Source organism: Zootermopsis nevadensis, unplaced genomic scaffold (assembly GCF_977971745.1).
Source record: "Zootermopsis nevadensis isolate Lab colony 2312 unplaced genomic scaffold, Znev_1.0 Znev_ptg000252l, whole genome shotgun sequence".
Taxonomy (NCBI): Eukaryota; Metazoa; Arthropoda; class Insecta; order Blattodea; family Termopsidae; genus Zootermopsis; species Zootermopsis nevadensis.
Window position 1 is genome coordinate 107501 of NW_028259379.1, and position 17681 is coordinate 125181.

Here is a 17681-nt window from a genome sequence, read left to right on the forward strand (position 1 = left end):
GGGCAGGAAATGCACCCCGCCGCGGCCGCGGCTTTAGACCCCGAGCGGCCGGTGGGCCCGACTCGCACCGGCGCGCGCCTCGCGGCGCGACCGGCGGCCGGGAACATCCGGGAGCACCCGCCCGGGGGCCGGCACTGCGCGGACGGGGCTGAATCTCCCCAATCGGTCTTCCGGGTCTCTCCCGTTTACCCCTGAACGGTTTCACGTACTATTGAACTCTCTCTTCAAAGTTCTTTTCAACTTTCCCTCACGGTACTTGTTCGCTATCGGTCTCGTGGTCATATTTAGCCTTAGATGGAGTTTACCACCCTCTTAGTGCTCCACTCTCAAGGAACACGACTCTGAGGAGAGTCCCCACCCGGGAGCGGCCGCGGTCCTACGGGCCTGGCACCCTCTGCGGGCGATGGCCCCATTCAAGGGAGACTTGGACTCGCTGGACCGCGCCCCGGGAGAGTGGGACCTCCCACACACGACATCTCCCTGCACGTCTCCGCGCGGGATTCCGTGCTGGGCTCTTCCCTGTTCGCTCGCAGCTACTGGGGGAATCCTTGTTAGTTTCTTTTCCTCCGCCTAGTAATATGCTTAAATTCAGCGGGTAGTCTCGCCTGATCTGAGGTCGGAAAGATGGTTTTTTGTACCGACGGGCCGATGTGAGCGGTCGGAAGCTTAGCCTCTCTCATTGAACTGATTTCTTTTTGTTTTGTTTTTTTTGTGGTCATTATTTATTGTGGTCATATCTTTCGCTCCCGCCCGGCAAGTGTGTGTCTCTCTCTCTGTCTCGGGAGTTTGCCTGTCTCCCATCACATCAAGCCGGGCGTCAGTTCTTCTCAGACGCGATCGGGGAAGGATGGGCCCCGTCGCCGAGGAGAGGAGGGCGAGCTAAGTCTATCCGCTCGCTCCACCGAACCCTGTGAAGCCTTCAAGGGCGACTGACTCCCCTTAACCTCCTCGCAGTCGCCGACGCCGCCACCGATTGCTCGGAGCGACGCCGGCGGTGCGAGGTGCAGGCTCGTCAGACCCCCCAGCGTAGGGCCGCTCGCGTGCCTTTATTTCTTTCTCTTTCTTTCTTTCTTTCCCTTATTATCTTAAAGACCGCGCGGGCCCACGGGTTTCATGTAGCCGACCCTCAGCCAGGCGTGGTCCGGGATTGGAAATCCAAGGACCGCAATGTGCGTTCGAAACGTCGATGTTCATGTGTCCTGCAGTTCACATGTCGACGCGCAATTAGCTGCGTTCTTCATCGACCCACGAGCCGAGTGATCCACCGCTCAGGGTTGTTTTTCTCTAGATTCGAGCAGAGCTTCGGGTAGGATGCTACTGCTAGTCCCGTAGGACAGGTAGTTGTTATTTTTCGAGGGGGAGCTGCCCCCAGAACAGCGGCACGGTCAGACCGCGCTCCCCTCTCGTTCAAGCGCCGCCGAAACGGCCTTGCGTGGGCAGATAAAGTGGCTTTAAGCCCAGTGCTCGCGGTCGCGCGGGTTGTCCTTGGATCCCTGAGGATCCTCGGAGCCCGCGTGCCGCCGGCACCCACTCACCATCTTTCGCTCCTACTTCCCACCTCGAGGCGGGACGGTCTTGCCGTCCCCCTCCGGGGGATTACTTCGCCGACCTGGACACCTCAGGCCGACGACGTTATCTCCGAGATCCGGCCGCTGCCAGGAAGAGCCGGTCCAATCACAGGCGAGATTACGCCTTCCGCAGAGCCCCGTTCATCTGGTTCATTCTTAATGCCTTCCTTTTATTAATTTTTGATGCGTCTTCCCCTCATTCGGGGGGAGACGGTGCGACTTTCGCCGACCGGTCCCCCCTCAGGTTGACGTCATCTATTTTTCAGTCATCAGTAGTGGTCACATATTATGATGCGTCTTCCCCCTCATGCGGGGGGAGTCGGTGCGACTTTCGCCGACCGGTCCCCCCTCAGGTTGACGTCATCTATTTTTCAGTCATCAGTAGAGGTTGTATTATCATGAATGACCAGACACGGGTACTTCCACGAGAAGGCGGTCCACTCGCAAGCGAGATTACGCACTCCCCCAGAGCCAGCAACCGTACTCGGTTTCTTAATGCCTTCCTTCTCTGTTCGGTCACTCTCGGTGCCGTTAATGATCCTTCCGCAGGTTCACCTACGGAAACCTTGTTACGACTTTTACTTCCTCTAAATGATCAAGTTCGGGCATCTTCCCGGTGGAATCGAAGGGCCGAAACCCCGCGCCCACCGGTCCGAAGACCTCACTAAATCATTCAATCGGTAGTAGCGACGGGCGGTGTGTACAAAGGGCAGGGACGTAATCAACGCGAGCTTATGACTCGCGCTTACTGGGAATTCCTCGTTCATGGGGAACAATTGCAAGCCCCAATCCCTAGCACGAAGGAGGTTCAGCGGGTTACCCGGACCTTTCGGCCAGGGAGGACACGCTGATTCCTTCAGTGTAGCGCGCGTGCGGCCCAGAACATCTAAGGGCATCACAGACCTGTTATTGCTCAATCTCGTGCGGCTAGAAGCCGCCTGTCCCTCTAAGAAGATTAGGAGTCGCCGGTAGCACAGAGGATACCGGATGCGACTATTTAGCAGGCTAGAGTCTCGTTCGTTATCGGAATTAACCAGACAAATCGCTCCACCAACTAAGAACGGCCATGCACCACCACCCACCGAATCAAGAAAGAGCTCTCAATCTGTCAATCCTCCCGGTGTCTGGGCCTGGTGAGGTTTCCCGTGTTGAGTCAAATTAAGCCGCAGGCTCCACTCCTGGTGGTGCCCTTCCGTCAATTCCTTTAAGTTTCAGCTTTGCAACCATACTTCCCCCGGAACCCAAAAGCTTTGGTTTCCCGGAAGCCGCCCGCCGAGTCATCGGAGGAACTTCGGCGGATTGCTGGCTGGCATCGTTTATGGTTAGAACTAGGGCGGTATCTGATCGCCTTCGAACCTCTAACTTTCGTTCTTGATCAGAGAAAACATTCTTGGCAAATGCTTTCGCTTCTGTCCGTCTTGCGACGATCCAAGAATTTCACCTCTAACGTCGCAATACGAATGCCCCCGTCTGTCCCTTTTGATCATTACCTCGGGGCTTCCGAAAACCAACAAAATAGAACCGAGGTCCTATTCCATTATTCCATGCACTCGGTATTCAGGCGGCTGCTGCCTGCTTTAAGCACTCTAATTTGTTCAAAGTAAAAGTGCCGGCCCATCGTGACACTCGGTCAAGAGCACCGCGACGGGATTGTGTAGGCCCTCCCCGAGACGACCCGAGGCGTGGGAGCGTCGCCGCCCCCATCGCCCGCGGGCGCCGGCTCGGGCCACCGGCAGGACGTCCGCACGTGCGTGCCAGTTAGACACCGACGGGCGGTGAACCGGCAGCGTGGGACACAAGTACGACTACGAGCTTTTTAACCGCAACAGCTTTAATATACGCTATTGGAGCTGGAATTACCGCGGCTGCTGGCACCAGACTTGCCCTCCAATGGATACTCGTTAAAGTCTTTAGAGTGTACTCATTCCGATTACGGGGCCTCGGATGAGTCCCGTATCGTTATTTTTCGTCACTACCTCCCCGTGCCGGGAGTGGGTAATTTGCGCGCCTGCTGCCTTCCTTGGATGTGGTAGCCGTTTCTCAGGCTCCCTCTCCGGAATCGAACCCTGATTCCCCGTTACCCGTTACAACCATGGTAGGCGCAGAGCCTACCATCGACAGTTGATAAGGCAGACATTTGAAAGATGCGTCGCCGGTTCGTAGACCGTGCGATCCGCCTCCATTTATTCAGAGTCACCAAGGCAAACGGCCGCGTGAGCGACCGATTGGTTTTGATCTAATAAAAGCGTCCCGACCGTCTCCGGTCGGGACTCGGTTGCATGTATTAGCTCTAGAATTACCACAGTTATCCAAGTAACTGTCCACCATCTAAGGAACCATAACTGATTTAATGAGCCATTCGCGGTTTCACCTTAATTTGGCTTGCACTGAGACATGCATGGCTTAATCTTTGAGACAAGCATATGACTACTGGCAGGATCAACCAGGGAACCGAAGACTCACTTGGAGCTCGTTCCTCCCCCTCCACGCGGTCCCGGATGGGTCCGGCGAGGGGGTCCAGTTCATACTTCAACGCTCGCACTCCGTGCGCCCCTGCGAGCAGGGGCCACTTCGTGCCGTTAGGGGGACGCCACGTGAGCGCCCCCAGAACCGTGGTGCCATTAGGGCACCCTTCCCTCTCTTCACTCGACATGCATAAGCGCCGAAGCGCCGTTTGGCATCGCGAGTCTAGCACGCGCCCGGACTACGAGTGAGTCGGTTGCAGTGTGTCCACGATACGCCGCCTATAGACCGTGTCCGGGGGACAGAGGGCCGCGGCATCGCGGTGGCGAAGGGTTTGCCGGGAAGGGGAACGAAGCCGGCCTTTTTCGTAAAATCGTTCCCCTGTTGCTTGCCGGGAAGGTGGACGAACCCGGTCTCTCTCGTAAAATCGTCCACCTGCTGCTTGCCGGGAAGGGGAACAAAGCCGGTCTTTTTCGTAAAATCGTTCCCCTGTTGCTTGCCGGGAAGGTGGACGAACCCGGTCTTTATCGTCAAATCGTCCACCTGCTGGTTGCCGGGAAGGGGAACGAAGCCGGCCTTTTTCGTAAAATCGTTCCCCTGTTGCTTGCCGGGAAGGAGGACGAACCCGGTCTTTATCGTCAAATCGTCCTCCTGTTGCTTGCCGGAAAGGGGAACGAAGCCGGCCTTTTTCGTAAAATCGTTCCCCTGTTGCTTGCCGGGAAGGTGGACGAACCCGGTCTCTCTCGTAAAATCGTCCACCTGCTGCTTGCCGGGAAGGGGAACGAAGCCGGTCTTTTTCGTAAAATCGTTCCCCTGTTGCTTGCCGGGAAGGTGGACGAACCCGGTCTCTCTCGTAAAATCGTCCACCTGCTGCTTGCCGGGAAGGGGAACGAAGCCGGTCTTTTTCGTAAAATCGTTCCCCTGTTGCTTGCCGGGAAGGTGGACGAACCCGGTCTTTATCGTCAAATCGTCCACCTGCTGCTTGCCGGGAAGGGGAACGAAGCCGGCCTTTTTCGTAAAATCGTTCCCCTGTTGCTTGCCGGGAAGGAGGACGAACCCGGTCTTTAACGTCAAATCGTCCTCCTGTTGCTTGCCGGAAAGGGGAACGAAGCCGGCCTTCTTCGTAAAATCGTTCCCCTGTTGCTTGCCGGGAAGGTGGACGAACCCGGTCTTTCTCGTAAAATCGTCCACCTGCTGCTTGCCGGGAAGGGGAACGAAGCCGGCCTTTTTCGTAAAATCGTTCCCCTGCCGGGCGGAGGACGGACCCGGGCTTTTCTTCCGTCAGTTGTGTCCTCCTGATGTATCCAGACACCACCCAAGGCTCAGGAATCGTCTTATGCGGAAAAAGGGCCAATTTATCAGCGACGCATCCGTTAGTTCAACTAGAGGAAGTGTGAAATTTTCCTACAAAATAAGGTGCCAGCGCGGCGTTTTCAGGGGAGACTCGTAACGTCTGAGCCTCAGAGAGCGCGACCCGGCCGAATGCGAGCGGCAGGTCCCCTAAAATCGGCCTACCTAACACGCACGGATGGGACTTTGAAATCTGAAGACGTGGAGGGCACGAACGGGAATATATATGCGGCAGAAGCCAGAGACACCGCCGGCAGCCTCACCGTGACCGCACGAGAAGTCGTCACTTGCGCCAATCTTGCACTCGAGTGCCGAGTCACCTACGAGCAGACCCCTGCTTCTGCCTGTCCATTGAGGGCAGCCGAGCACGCGATTCCCCAGGAGACGGACTTCTGTACACTTGTGCCCCTCTTGCCCTAAACGGGGTTCGAGCAGCGCGGGGAGAGGAATTCAGTCCCCGGCGGATGCGCGCTCGTTCTAAGTGCAGCTTCCGAGAGGCCGCCCGTGAAGGCCATCACTTGTGCCACTCTTGCACTCGGAATCGAGTGCCGACTCGAACCGGAGCCTCCGCCGGCCACTGCGTGGGTTGACGGGCGCCGACCCCGATGAAGACGGCGATCGGTGCACATGTGCCCCCCATGCCCTAAACGGGGTTCGAGCAGCGCGGGGAGAGGAATTCAGTCCCCGGCGGATGCGCGCTCGTTCTAAGTGCAGCTTCCCAGAGGCCGCCCGTTAAGGCCTTCACATGTGCCACTCTTGCACTCGTAGATGAGTGCCGACTCGAGCCCGAGTCTCCGCCGGACACCGCGCGTGATGACGTGCGCCAACCCCGATGGACACGGCGGTCGGTGCACTTGTGCTCCACTTGCCCTAAACGGTTGCAAGTAGAGCGGGCCGAGGCCAGCAGTCCCCCGGCGGATGCGCGCTGGTTCTAAGTGCAGCTTCCCAGAGGCCGCCCGTGAAGGCCGTCACGTGTGCCGCTCTTGCACTCGGAATCGAGTGCCGACTCGAACCGGAGCCTCCGCCGGCCACTGCGTGGGTTGACGGGCGCCGTCCCCGATGAAGACGGCGATCGGTGCACATGTGCCCCTCTTGCCCTAAACGGGGTTCGAGCAGCGCGGGGAGAGGTCTTCAGTCTCCCGCGGATGCACGCTGGTACTAAGGGCCGGCTCACAGAAGCCACCTGTAAAGGCCGTCACATGTGCCACTCTTGCACTCGTAGTCGAGGGCCGACTCGAGCCCGAGCCTCCGCCGGACACCGCGCGTGTTGACGTGCGCCAACCCCGATGGACACGGCGGTCGGTGCATTTGTGCCCCACTTGCACTAAACGGTTGCAAGTACACCGGGCCGAGGAAAGCATTCCCCCGCGGTTGTCCGCTGGTACTAAGTGCAGCTTCCCAGAGGCCGCCCGTGAAGGCCGTCACGTGTGCCACTCTTGCACTCGGAATCGAGTGCCGACTCGAACCGGAGCCTCCGCCGGCCACTGCGCGGGTTGACGGGCGCCGACCCCGTTGAAGACGGCGATCGGTGCACATGTGCCACTCTTGCCCTAAACGGGGATCGAGCGGCGCGGGACGAGGCCTGCAGTCCCCCGCGTTGCCCGGTGGTACTGAGGGCAATCTCCCAGAGGCCGCCCGTGAAGGCCGTTACTTGTGTCACTCTTGCACTCAGTGCCCTGTGCCGACTCGAACCCGAGACTCGGCCGGTCTTCGCAGGCAACAGCGCGGGTTGACCACAAATTACACGGCGGTCGATACACTTGTGCCCCTCTTGCCCTAAACGGTCGCAAGTAGCGCGGGCCGAGGCCTGCAGTCCCTCGCTGTTGTCCGCTGGTACTAGGGGCAGCTTCCCAGAGGCCGCCCGTGAAGACCATCACTTGTGCCACTCTTGCACTCAGGCTCGAGTGCCGACTCGAACCCGAGACTCGACCAGTCTTCGCCGGCCACTGAGCGGGGTGACGGGCGCCGACCCCAAAGGACACGGCGGTCGGTGCACTTGTGCCACTCTTGCCCTAAACGGGGATCGAGCGGCGCGGGTCGAGGCCTGCAGTCCCCCGCGTTGCCCGGTGGTACTGAGGGCAATCTCCCAGAGGCCGCCCGTGAACGCCGTTACTTGTGTCACTCTTGCACTCAGTGTCCTGTGCCGACTCGAACCCGAGACTCGGCCGGTCTTCGCCGGCCACTGAGCGGGGTGACGGGCGCCGACCCCAAAGGAAACGGCGGTCGGTGCACTTGTGCCACTCTTGCCCTAAACTGCCTCAGCCAACGCGGGGCGGAAGCGCGAATGGCCTGCCGGCGACAGGGTCCCCGGCGGCCGGTAGTCCAATCTCAGACTTCCCCCTGCTCGAGGAGAGCCTCGCTCGCCAAGCTCATATACTATAGTCTGGACCCCCCTTATCTCAGCATTCGTCAGTCACGGAAGAGGCAGAGCCGCGGACACCGGCGGATGGCCCCTCGGCTGCCGCCAGAAATTTTAATTAAGTTTTTCTCTTCCTTAATCATTTCCGATCATACTAAATTTTGTATATGTTAGAATACATACACATACTTACTTATATAACCGCTTTATTTAATATTTTTCTGCACTTTAGAAATTTTCGGACTTAGCCGCTGAAGCGACTCAAGTAACACGCACGGTGGGACATAGCCGCAGAACTGGTTTCATGTACCACGCACCACGGGACATAGCCGCAGAATTCGTACCGTCCAAGTAAGGCCCAGCTAACACAGCGGAAATTTATTTTTAGTCAATTAACGGCATTACTATGCACAGCAAGGCCAACTTTCTTCAATTATGAATATTTTTCTGCATTTTGGAAATTTTCGGACTTAGCCGCTGAAGCGACTCAACTAACACGCACGGTCGGAAATAGCCGCAGAACTGGTTTCAAGTACCACGCACCACGGGACATAGCCGCAGAATTCGTACCGTCCAAGTAAGGCCCACCTAACACAGCGGAAATTTATTTTTAATCTATTAACGATATTATTAAGCACAGCAAGGCCAACTTTCTTCAATTATGTATATTTTTCTGCATTTTGGAAATTTTCGGACTTAGCCGCTGAAGCGACTCAAGTAACACGCACGGTGGGACATAGCCGCAGAACTGATTTCAAGTACCACGCACCACGGGACATAGCCGCAGAATTCGTACCGTCCAAGTAAGGCCCACCTAACACAGCGGTAATTTATTTTTAATCTATTAACGATTTTATTAAGCACAGCAAGCCCAATTTTCTTCAATTATGTGTATTTTTCTGCATTTTGGAAATTTTTTGGACTTAGCCGCTGAAGCGACTCAACTAACACGCACGGTCGGACATAGCCGCAGAACTGATTTCAAGTACCACGCACCACGGGACATAGCCGCAGAATTCGTCCCGTCCAAGTAAGGCCCACCTAACACAGCGGAAATTTATTTTTAGTCAATTAACGGCATTACTATGCACAGCAAGGCCAACTTTCTTCAATTATGAATATTTTTCTGCATTTTGGAAATTTTCGGACTTAGCCGCTGAAGCGACTCAACTAACACGCACGGTCGGACATAGCCGCAGAACTGGTTTCAAGTACCACGCACCACGGGACATAGCCGCAGAATTCGTACCGTCCAATTAAGGCCCACCTAACACAGCGGAAATTTATTTTTAATCTATTAACGATATTATTAAGCACAGCAAGGCCAACTTTCTTCAATTATGTATATTTTTCTGCATTTTGGAAATTTTCGGACTTAGCCGCTGAAGCGACTCAAGTAACACGCACGGTGGGACATAGCCGCAGAACTGATTTCAAGTACCACGCACCACGGGACATAGCCGCAGAATTCGTACCGTCCAAGTAAGGCCCAGCTAACACAGCGGAAATTTATTTTTAATCTATTAACGATATTATTAAGCACAGCAAGCCCAATTTTCTTCAATTATGTGTATTTTTCTGCATTTTGGAAATTTTTTGGACTTAGCCGCTGAAGCGACTCAACTAACACGCACGGTCGGACATAGCCGCAGAACTGGTTTCAAGTACCACGCACCACGGGACATAGCCGCAGAATTCGTACCGTCCAAGTAAGGCCCAGCTAACACAGCGGAAATTTATTTTTAGTCAATTAACGGCATTACTATGCACAGCAAGGCCAACTTTCTTCAATTATGAATATTTTTCTGCATTTTGGAAATTTTCGGACTTAGCCGCTGAAGCGACTCAAGTAACACGCACGGTGGGACATAGCCGCAGAACTGGTTTCAAGTACCACGCACCACGGGACATAGCCGCAGAATTCGTACCGTCCAAGTAAGGCCCACCTAACACAGCGGAAATTTATTTTTATTCTATTAACGATATTATTAAGCACAGCAAGGCCAACTTTCTTCAATTATGTATATTTTTCTGCATTTTGGAAATTTTCGGACTTAGCCGCTGAAGCGACTCAACTAACACGCACGGTCGGACATAGCCGCAGAACTGGTTTCAAGTACCACGCACCACGGGACATAGCCGCAGAATTCGTACCGTCCAAGTAAGGCCCAGCTAACACAGCGGAAATTTATTTTTAATCTATTAACGATATTATTAAGCACAGCAAGCCCAATTTTCTTGAATTATGTGTATTTTTCTGCATTTTGGAAATTTTTTGGACTTAGCCGCTGAAGCGACTCAACTAACACGCACGGTCGGACATAGCCGCAGAACTGGTTTCAAGTACCACGCACCACGGGACATAGCCGCAGAATTCGTACCGTCCAAGTAAGGCCCACCTAACACAGCGGAAATTTATTTTTATTCTATTAACGATATTATTAAGCACAGCAAGGCCAACTTTCTTCAATTATGTATATTTTTCTGCATTTTGGAAATTTTTTGGACTTAGCCGCTGAAGCGACTCAACTAACACGCACGGTCGGACATAGCCGCAGAACTGGTTTCAAGTACCACGCACCACGGGACATAGCCGCAGAATTCGTACCGTCCAAGTAAGGCCCACCTAACACAGCGGAAATTTATTTTTAATCTATTAACGATATTATTAAGCACAGCAAGCCCAATTTTCTTCAATTATGTGTATTTTTCTGCATTTTGGAAATTTTTTGGACTTAGCCGCTGAAGCGACTCAACTAACACGCACGGTCGGACATAGCCGCAGAACTGGTTTCAAGTACCACGCACCACGGGACATAGCCGCAGAATTCGTACCGTCCAAGTAAGGCCCACCTAACACAGCGGAAATTTATTTTTAGTCAATTAACGGCATTACTATGCACAGCAAGGCCAACTTTCTTCAATTATGAATATTTTTCTGCATTTTGGAAATTTTCGGACTTAGCCGCTGAAGCGACTCAACTAACACGCACGGTCGGACATAGCCGCAGAACTGGTTTCAAGTACCACGCACCACGGGACATAGCCGCAGAATTCGTACCGTCCAAGTAAGGCCCAGCTAACACAGCGGAAATTTATTTTTAATCTATTAACGATATTATTAAGCACAGCAAGCCCAATTTTCTTCAATTATGTGTATTTTTCTGCATTTTGGAAATTTTTTGGACTTAGCCGCTGAAGCGACTCAACTAACACGCACGGTCGGACATAGCCGCAGAACTGGTTTCAAGTACCACGCACCACGGGACATAGCCGCAGAATTCGTACCGTCCAAGTAAGGCCCACCTAACACAGCGGAAATTTATTTTTAATCTATTAACGATATTATTAAGCACAGCAAGCCCAATTTTCTTCAATTATGTGTATTTTTCTGCATTTTGGAAATTTTTTGGACTTAGCCGCTGAAGCGACTCAACTAACACGCACGGTCGGACATAGCCGCAGAACTGATTTCAAGTACCACGCACCACGGGACATAGCCGCAGAATTCGTACCGTCCAAGTAAGGCCCAGCTAACACAGCGGTAATTTATTTTTAATCTATTAACGATTTTATTAAGCACAGCAAGCCCAATTTTCTTCAATTATGTGTATTTTTCTGCATTTTGGAAATTTTCGGACTTAGCCGCTGAAGCGACTCAACTAACACGCACGGTCGGACATAGCCGCAGAACTGGTTTCAAGTACCACGCACCACGGGACATAGCCGCAGAATTCGTACCGTCCAAGTAAGGCCCAGCTAACACAGCGGAAATTTATTTTTAATCTATTAACGATATTATTAAGCACAGCAAGCCCAATTTTCTTCAATTATGTGTATTTTTCTGCATTTTGGAAATTTTTTGGACTTAGCCGCTGAAGCGACTCAACTAACACGCACGGTCGGACATAGCCGCAGAACTGGTTTCAAGTACCACAAACCACGGGACATAGCCGCAGAATTCGTACCGTCCAAGTAAGGCCCAGCTAACACAGCGGAAATTTATTTTTAATCTATTAACGATATTATTAAGCACAGCAAGCCCAATTTTCTTCAATTATGTGTATTTTTCTGCATTTTGGAAATTTTTTGGACTTAGCCGCTGAAGCGACTCAACTAACACGCACGGTCGGACATAGCCGCAGAACTGGTTTCAAGTACCACGCACCACGGGACATAGCCGCAGAATTCGTACCGTCCAAGTAAGGCCCACCTAACACAGCGGAAATTTATTTTTAATCTATTAACGATATTATTAAGCACAGCAAGCCCAATTTTCTTCAATTATGTGTATTTTTCTGCATTTTGGAAATTTTTTGGACTTAGCCGCTGAAGCGACTCAACTAACACGCACGGTCGGACATAGCCGCAGAACTGATTTCAAGTACCACGCACCACGGGACATAGCCGCAGAATTCGTACCGTCCAAGTAAGGCCCAGCTAACACAGCGGTAATTTATTTTTAATCTATTAACGATTTTATTAAGCACAGCAAGCCCAATTTTCTTCAATTATGTGTATTTTTCTGCATTTTGGAAATTTTCGGACTTAGCCGCTGAAGCGACTCAACTAACACGCACGGTCGGACATAGCCGCAGAACTGGTTTCAAGTACCACGCACCACGGGACATAGCCGCAGAATTCGTACCGTCCAAGTAAGGCCCAGCTAACACAGCGGAAATTTATTTTTAATCTATTAACGATATTATTAAGCACAGCAAGCCCAATTTTCTTCAATTATGTGTATTTTTCTGCATTTTGGAAATTTTTTGGACTTAGCCGCTGAAGCGACTCAACTAACACGCACGGTCGGACATAGCCGCAGAACTGGTTTCAAGTACCACGCACCACGGGACATAGCCGCAGAATTCGTACCGTCCAAGTAAGGCCCACCTAACACAGCGGAAATTTATTTTTAATCTATTAACGATATTATTAAGCACAGCAAGCCCAATTTTCTTCAATTATGTGTATTTTTCTGCATTTTGGAAATTTTTTGGACTTAGCCGCTGAAGCGACTCAACTAACACGCACGGTCGGACATAGCCGCAGAACTGGTTTCAAGTACCACGCACCACGGGACATAGCCGCAGAATTCGTACCGTCCAAGTAAGGCCCACCTAACACAGCGGAAATTTATTTTTAATCTATTAACGATTTTATTAAGCACAGCAAGCCCAATTTTCTTCAATTATGTGTATTTTTCTGCATTTTGGAAATTTTTTGGACTTAGCCGCTGAAGTGACTCAACTAACACGCACGGTCGGACATAGCCGCAGAACTGGTTTCAAGTACCACGCACCACGGGACATAGCCGCAGAATTCGTACCGTCCAAGTAAGGCCCAGCTAACACAGCGGAAATTTATTTTTAATCTATTAACGATATTATTAAGCACAGCAAGCCCAATTTTCTTCAATTATGTGTATTTTTCTGCATTTTGGAAATTTTTTGGACTTAGCCGCTGAAGCGACTCAACTAACACGCACGGTCGGACATAGCCGCAGAACTGGTTTCAAGTACCACGCACCACGGGACATAGCCGCAGAATTCGTACCGTCCAAGTAAGGCCCACCTAACACAGCGGAAATTTATTTTTAATCTATTAACGATATTATTAAGCACAGCAAGCCCAATTTTCTTCAATTATGTGTATTTTTCTGCATTTTGGAAATTTTTTGGACTTAGCCGCTGAAGCGACTCAACTAACACGCACGGTCGGACATAGCCGCAGAACTGGTTTCAAGTACCACGCACCACGGGACATAGCCGCAGAATTCGTACCGTCCAAGTAAGGCCCACCTAACACAGCGGAAATTTATTTTTAATCTATTAACGGCATTACTATGCACAGCAAGGCCAACTTTCTTCAATTATGAATATTTTTCTGCATTTTGGAAATTTTCGGACTTAGCCGCTGAAGCGACTCAACTAACACGCACGGTCGGACATAGCCGCAGAACTGGTTTCAAGTACCACGCACCACGGGACATAGCCGCAGAATTCGTACCGTCCAAGTAAGGCCCACCTAACACAGCGGAAATTTATTTTTAATCTATTAACGATATTATTAAGCACAGCAAGCCCAATTTTCTTCAATTATGTGTATTTTTCTGCATTTTGGAAATTTTCGGACTTAGCCGCTGAAGCGACTCAACTAACACGCACGGTCGGACATAGCCGCAGAACTGGTTTCAAGTACCACGCACCATGGGACATAGCCGCAGAATTCGTACCGTCCAAGTAAGGCCCACCTAACACAGCGGAAATTTATTTTTAATCTATTAACGGCATTACTATGCACAGCAAGGCCAACTTTCTTCAATTATGAATATTTTTCTGCATTTTGGAAATTTTCGGACTTAGCCGCTGAAGCGACTCAACTAACACGCACGGTCGGACATAGCCGCAGAACTGGTTTCAAGTACCACGCACCACGGGACATAGCCGCAGAATTCGTACCGTCCAAGTAAGGCCCACCTAACACAGCGGAAATTTATTTTTAATCTATTAACGATATTATTAAGCACAGCAAGGCCAACTTTCTTCAATTATGTATATTTTTCTGCATTTTGGAAATTTTCGGACTTAGCCGCTGAAGCGACTCAACTAACACGCACGGTCGGACATAGCCGCAGAACTGATTTCAAGTTCCAAGCACCACGGGACATAGCCGCAGAGCCATGACTTTTGAGTTAAATTTCGGAAATTTATTTTTAGACAATTAACGGCATTATTGTGCACAGCAAGCCCATTTTTTTTCAATTAAGAATATTTTACTGCATTTTGGAATATTTCGGACTTAGCCGCTGAAGTTATATTCGTTCTATTTCTTATTCTTAGGAAGGCGCTATCACGGCACGGTCTCGTGCTTCGAAGCAGCCCCGTAACTATACTCGCCGTCTGAATTGGCCTCAGGAAGCGACCGTCCCAATACAACCCATCAAACACAGGCGTAGTCTCTTACATGACTTACTTTTAATGCGTTAACGGCTATACGATGATTTCTTTCGAGACGGGGCACCGCAAGCCCAATTTTAATGATTTACAAATACTTAACCATATTATTATTTTTATTATTTGTTATTGATTGCAAATGATTTTATCCCCGGTGGCAGTGACCTACAATAAGGTACAAGAACATAAGACACAACAAAACAATGCGATACATCAACACAGTGAGACAGAAAAAGAATAATTAGAGGGCACAACAAAAAGAATAAGACACAACAGAACCATAAAAGAAAAACATAAGACGCAACCAAAACAACACATCCCACTCACTCACTCAAAATCAAACAACTCATAAGAATACAAAACCATCTACTTCACTATATTACGCTTTCTTCCTCCCTAATTCTTCTTCTTCTACTCCCGTTATTCGTGTTGTCTTATGTTATTTTTATTCAAGTTACTATTATTAAGAAGGCGCCATTACCGCAGGACTCTTTCACCGAAACAGCCTTCTGAGCTACCACGCGCCGTCGGACTTTTGCCGCAGACGTCCCGGGCCTTGGCGGCCGGCAAGCCTCTCGTCGGGGAGAAAATCGCCTTCCGCCCGCGCAAGACAAATGCTGAGATAAGGGGGGTCCAGACCTACTATGGGGAGGACTTTGGGAGCAGGTCCGAGTGCGCGGCCGAACCGGCAATCGGCAAGTATGAGGCCTCCTGCCGGTTCGGGACACGCCGCACTTGACCCGGGGTCGTAGTGTCAGGACGGGGGTGGGGGTGGGGGCAGGACGGAGATCTGGCGTGTGTGGGCGGGCGGGCGGGCGGGGGACCGCGTTCTTAATCGCGGGGACTCGGTCCGGACTCCGTCCTGGGTTCGAACCTAGCTTAATTGTTTTAGGCCCACCTGAGATGCCGCGGGCCACCACGGCGCCCTACGCCGCCGCCGCGAGGACGATGACGACGCTCCTGTGTTCTCCGGCCAGCCTCGAGGACTCAGTCCTCGGTTCGATGCTCGCCTGCCACCACGGCGCCCTACGCCACGCAAGCTCGTCGCTGCTGCAGCCGCGAGGGGCCTATGACGTTCCTGGGTTCGAACCTCGCTTCGGGGATTCTGGGACGCCGCGTGCCTCCACGGCGCCCTACACCAAGAAATCGGGTCGCTGCTGCATGGCCGAAGAAGGTCCTGGGTTCGAACCCCGCCAGCGGCGTGCCCTGTTCCGCTCAGGGCGTGCGCTACGGTCCCGGCTTCGAGACCCCGCGAAGTCACTCCGGCCCCCCCACCCCCCCGCGGGGGAGGGGCGCTGGCGGGCTGGAGGGATTCCCCAGCCCCCGCGGGTGAGTGGCAGCGAAGATCTATAGTTTTGACTCTCTTAAGTGGCCGCCGAGGCCGGCCAACACCTACCACGCGCCATCCAGCAACTACCACGCACCGTGGGACTTAGCCGCTGAAGCGACTCAAGTAACACGCACGGTGGGACATAGCCGCAGAACTGGTTTCAAGTACCACGCACCACGGGACATAGCCGCAGAATTCGTACCGTCCAAGTAAGGCCCACCTAACACAGCGGAAATTTATTTTTATTCTATTAACGATATTATTAAGCACAGCAAGGCCAACTTTCTTCAATTATGTATATTTTTCTGCATTTTGGAAATTTTCGGACTTAGCCGCTGAAGCGACTCAACTAACACGCACGGTCGGACATAGCCGCAGAACTGGTTTCAAGTACCACGCACCACGGGACATAGCCGCAGAATTCGTACCGTCCAAGTAAGGCCCAGCTAACACAGCGGAAATTTATTTTTAATCTATTAACGATATTATTAAGCACAGCAAGCCCAATTTTCTTGAATTATGTGTATTTTTCTGCATTTTGGAAATTTTTTGGACTTAGCCGCTGAAGCGACTCAACTAACACGCACGGTCGGACATAGCCGCAGAACTGGTTTCAAGTACCACGCACCACGGGACATAGCCGCAGAATTCGTACCGTCCAAGTAAGGCCCACCTAACACAGCGGAAATTTATTTTTATTCTATTAACGATATTATTAAGCACAGCAAGGCCAACTTTCTTCAATTATGTATATTTTTCTGCATTTTGGAAATTTTTTGGACTTAGCCGCTGAAGCGACTCAACTAACACGCACGGTCGGACATAGCCGCAGAACTGGTTTCAAGTACCACGCACCACGGGACATAGCCGCAGAATTCGTACCGTCCAAGTAAGGCCCACCTAACACAGCGGAAATTTATTTTTAATCTATTAACGATATTATTAAGCACAGCAAGCCCAATTTTCTTCAATTATGTGTATTTTTCTGCATTTTGGAAATTTTTTGGACTTAGCCGCTGAAGCGACTCAACTAACACGCACGGTCGGACATAGCCGCAGAACTGGTTTCAAGTACCACGCACCACGGGACATAGCCGCAGAATTCGTACCGTCCAAGTAAGGCCCAGCTAACACAGCGGAAATTTATTTTTAATCTATTAACGACATTATTAAGCACAGCAAGGCCAATTTTCTTCAATTATGTATATTTTTCTGCATTTTGGAAATTTTCGGACTTAGCCGCTGAAGCGACTCAACTAACACGCACGGTCGGACATAGCCGCAGAACTGGTTTCAAGTACCACGCACCACGGGACATAGCCGCAGAATTCGTACCGTCCAAGTAAGGCCCAGCTAACACAGCGGAAATTTATTTTTAATCTATTAACGACATTATTAAGCACAGCAAGGCCAATTTTCTTCAATTATGTATATTTTTCTGCATTTTGGAAATTTTCGGACTTAGCCGCTGAAGCGACTCAACTAACACGCACGGTCGGACATAGCCGCAGAACTGGTTTCAAGTACCACGCACCACGGGACATAGCCGCAGAATTCGTACCGTCCAAGTAAGGCCCAGCTAACACAGCGGAAATTTATTTTTAATCTATTAACGACATTATTAAGCACAGCAAGGCCAATTTTCTTCAATTATG

At 51.2% G+C, this 17681-nt stretch overlaps 2 non-coding genes and 1 pseudogene across 2 annotated transcripts; all 3 read right to left on the reverse strand.

The window, feature by feature from the left end:
• Positions 1-619, reverse strand: part of LOC147870445 (large subunit ribosomal RNA) — a 4225-nt pseudogene extending 3606 nt beyond the window's left edge.
• Positions 620-1120: 501 nt separating this feature from the next.
• LOC147870446 (5.8S ribosomal RNA) lies at positions 1121-1276 on the reverse strand. The gene has a single exon (XR_015533424.1). It is a non-coding gene; the product is annotated as a 5.8S ribosomal RNA (ribosomal RNA).
• Positions 1277-2100: 824 nt separating this feature from the next.
• Positions 2101-4018, reverse strand: LOC147870447 (small subunit ribosomal RNA). Its single transcript, XR_015533420.1, has one exon. It is a non-coding gene; the product is annotated as a small subunit ribosomal RNA (ribosomal RNA).
• Positions 4019-17681: the final 13663 nt, after the last annotated feature.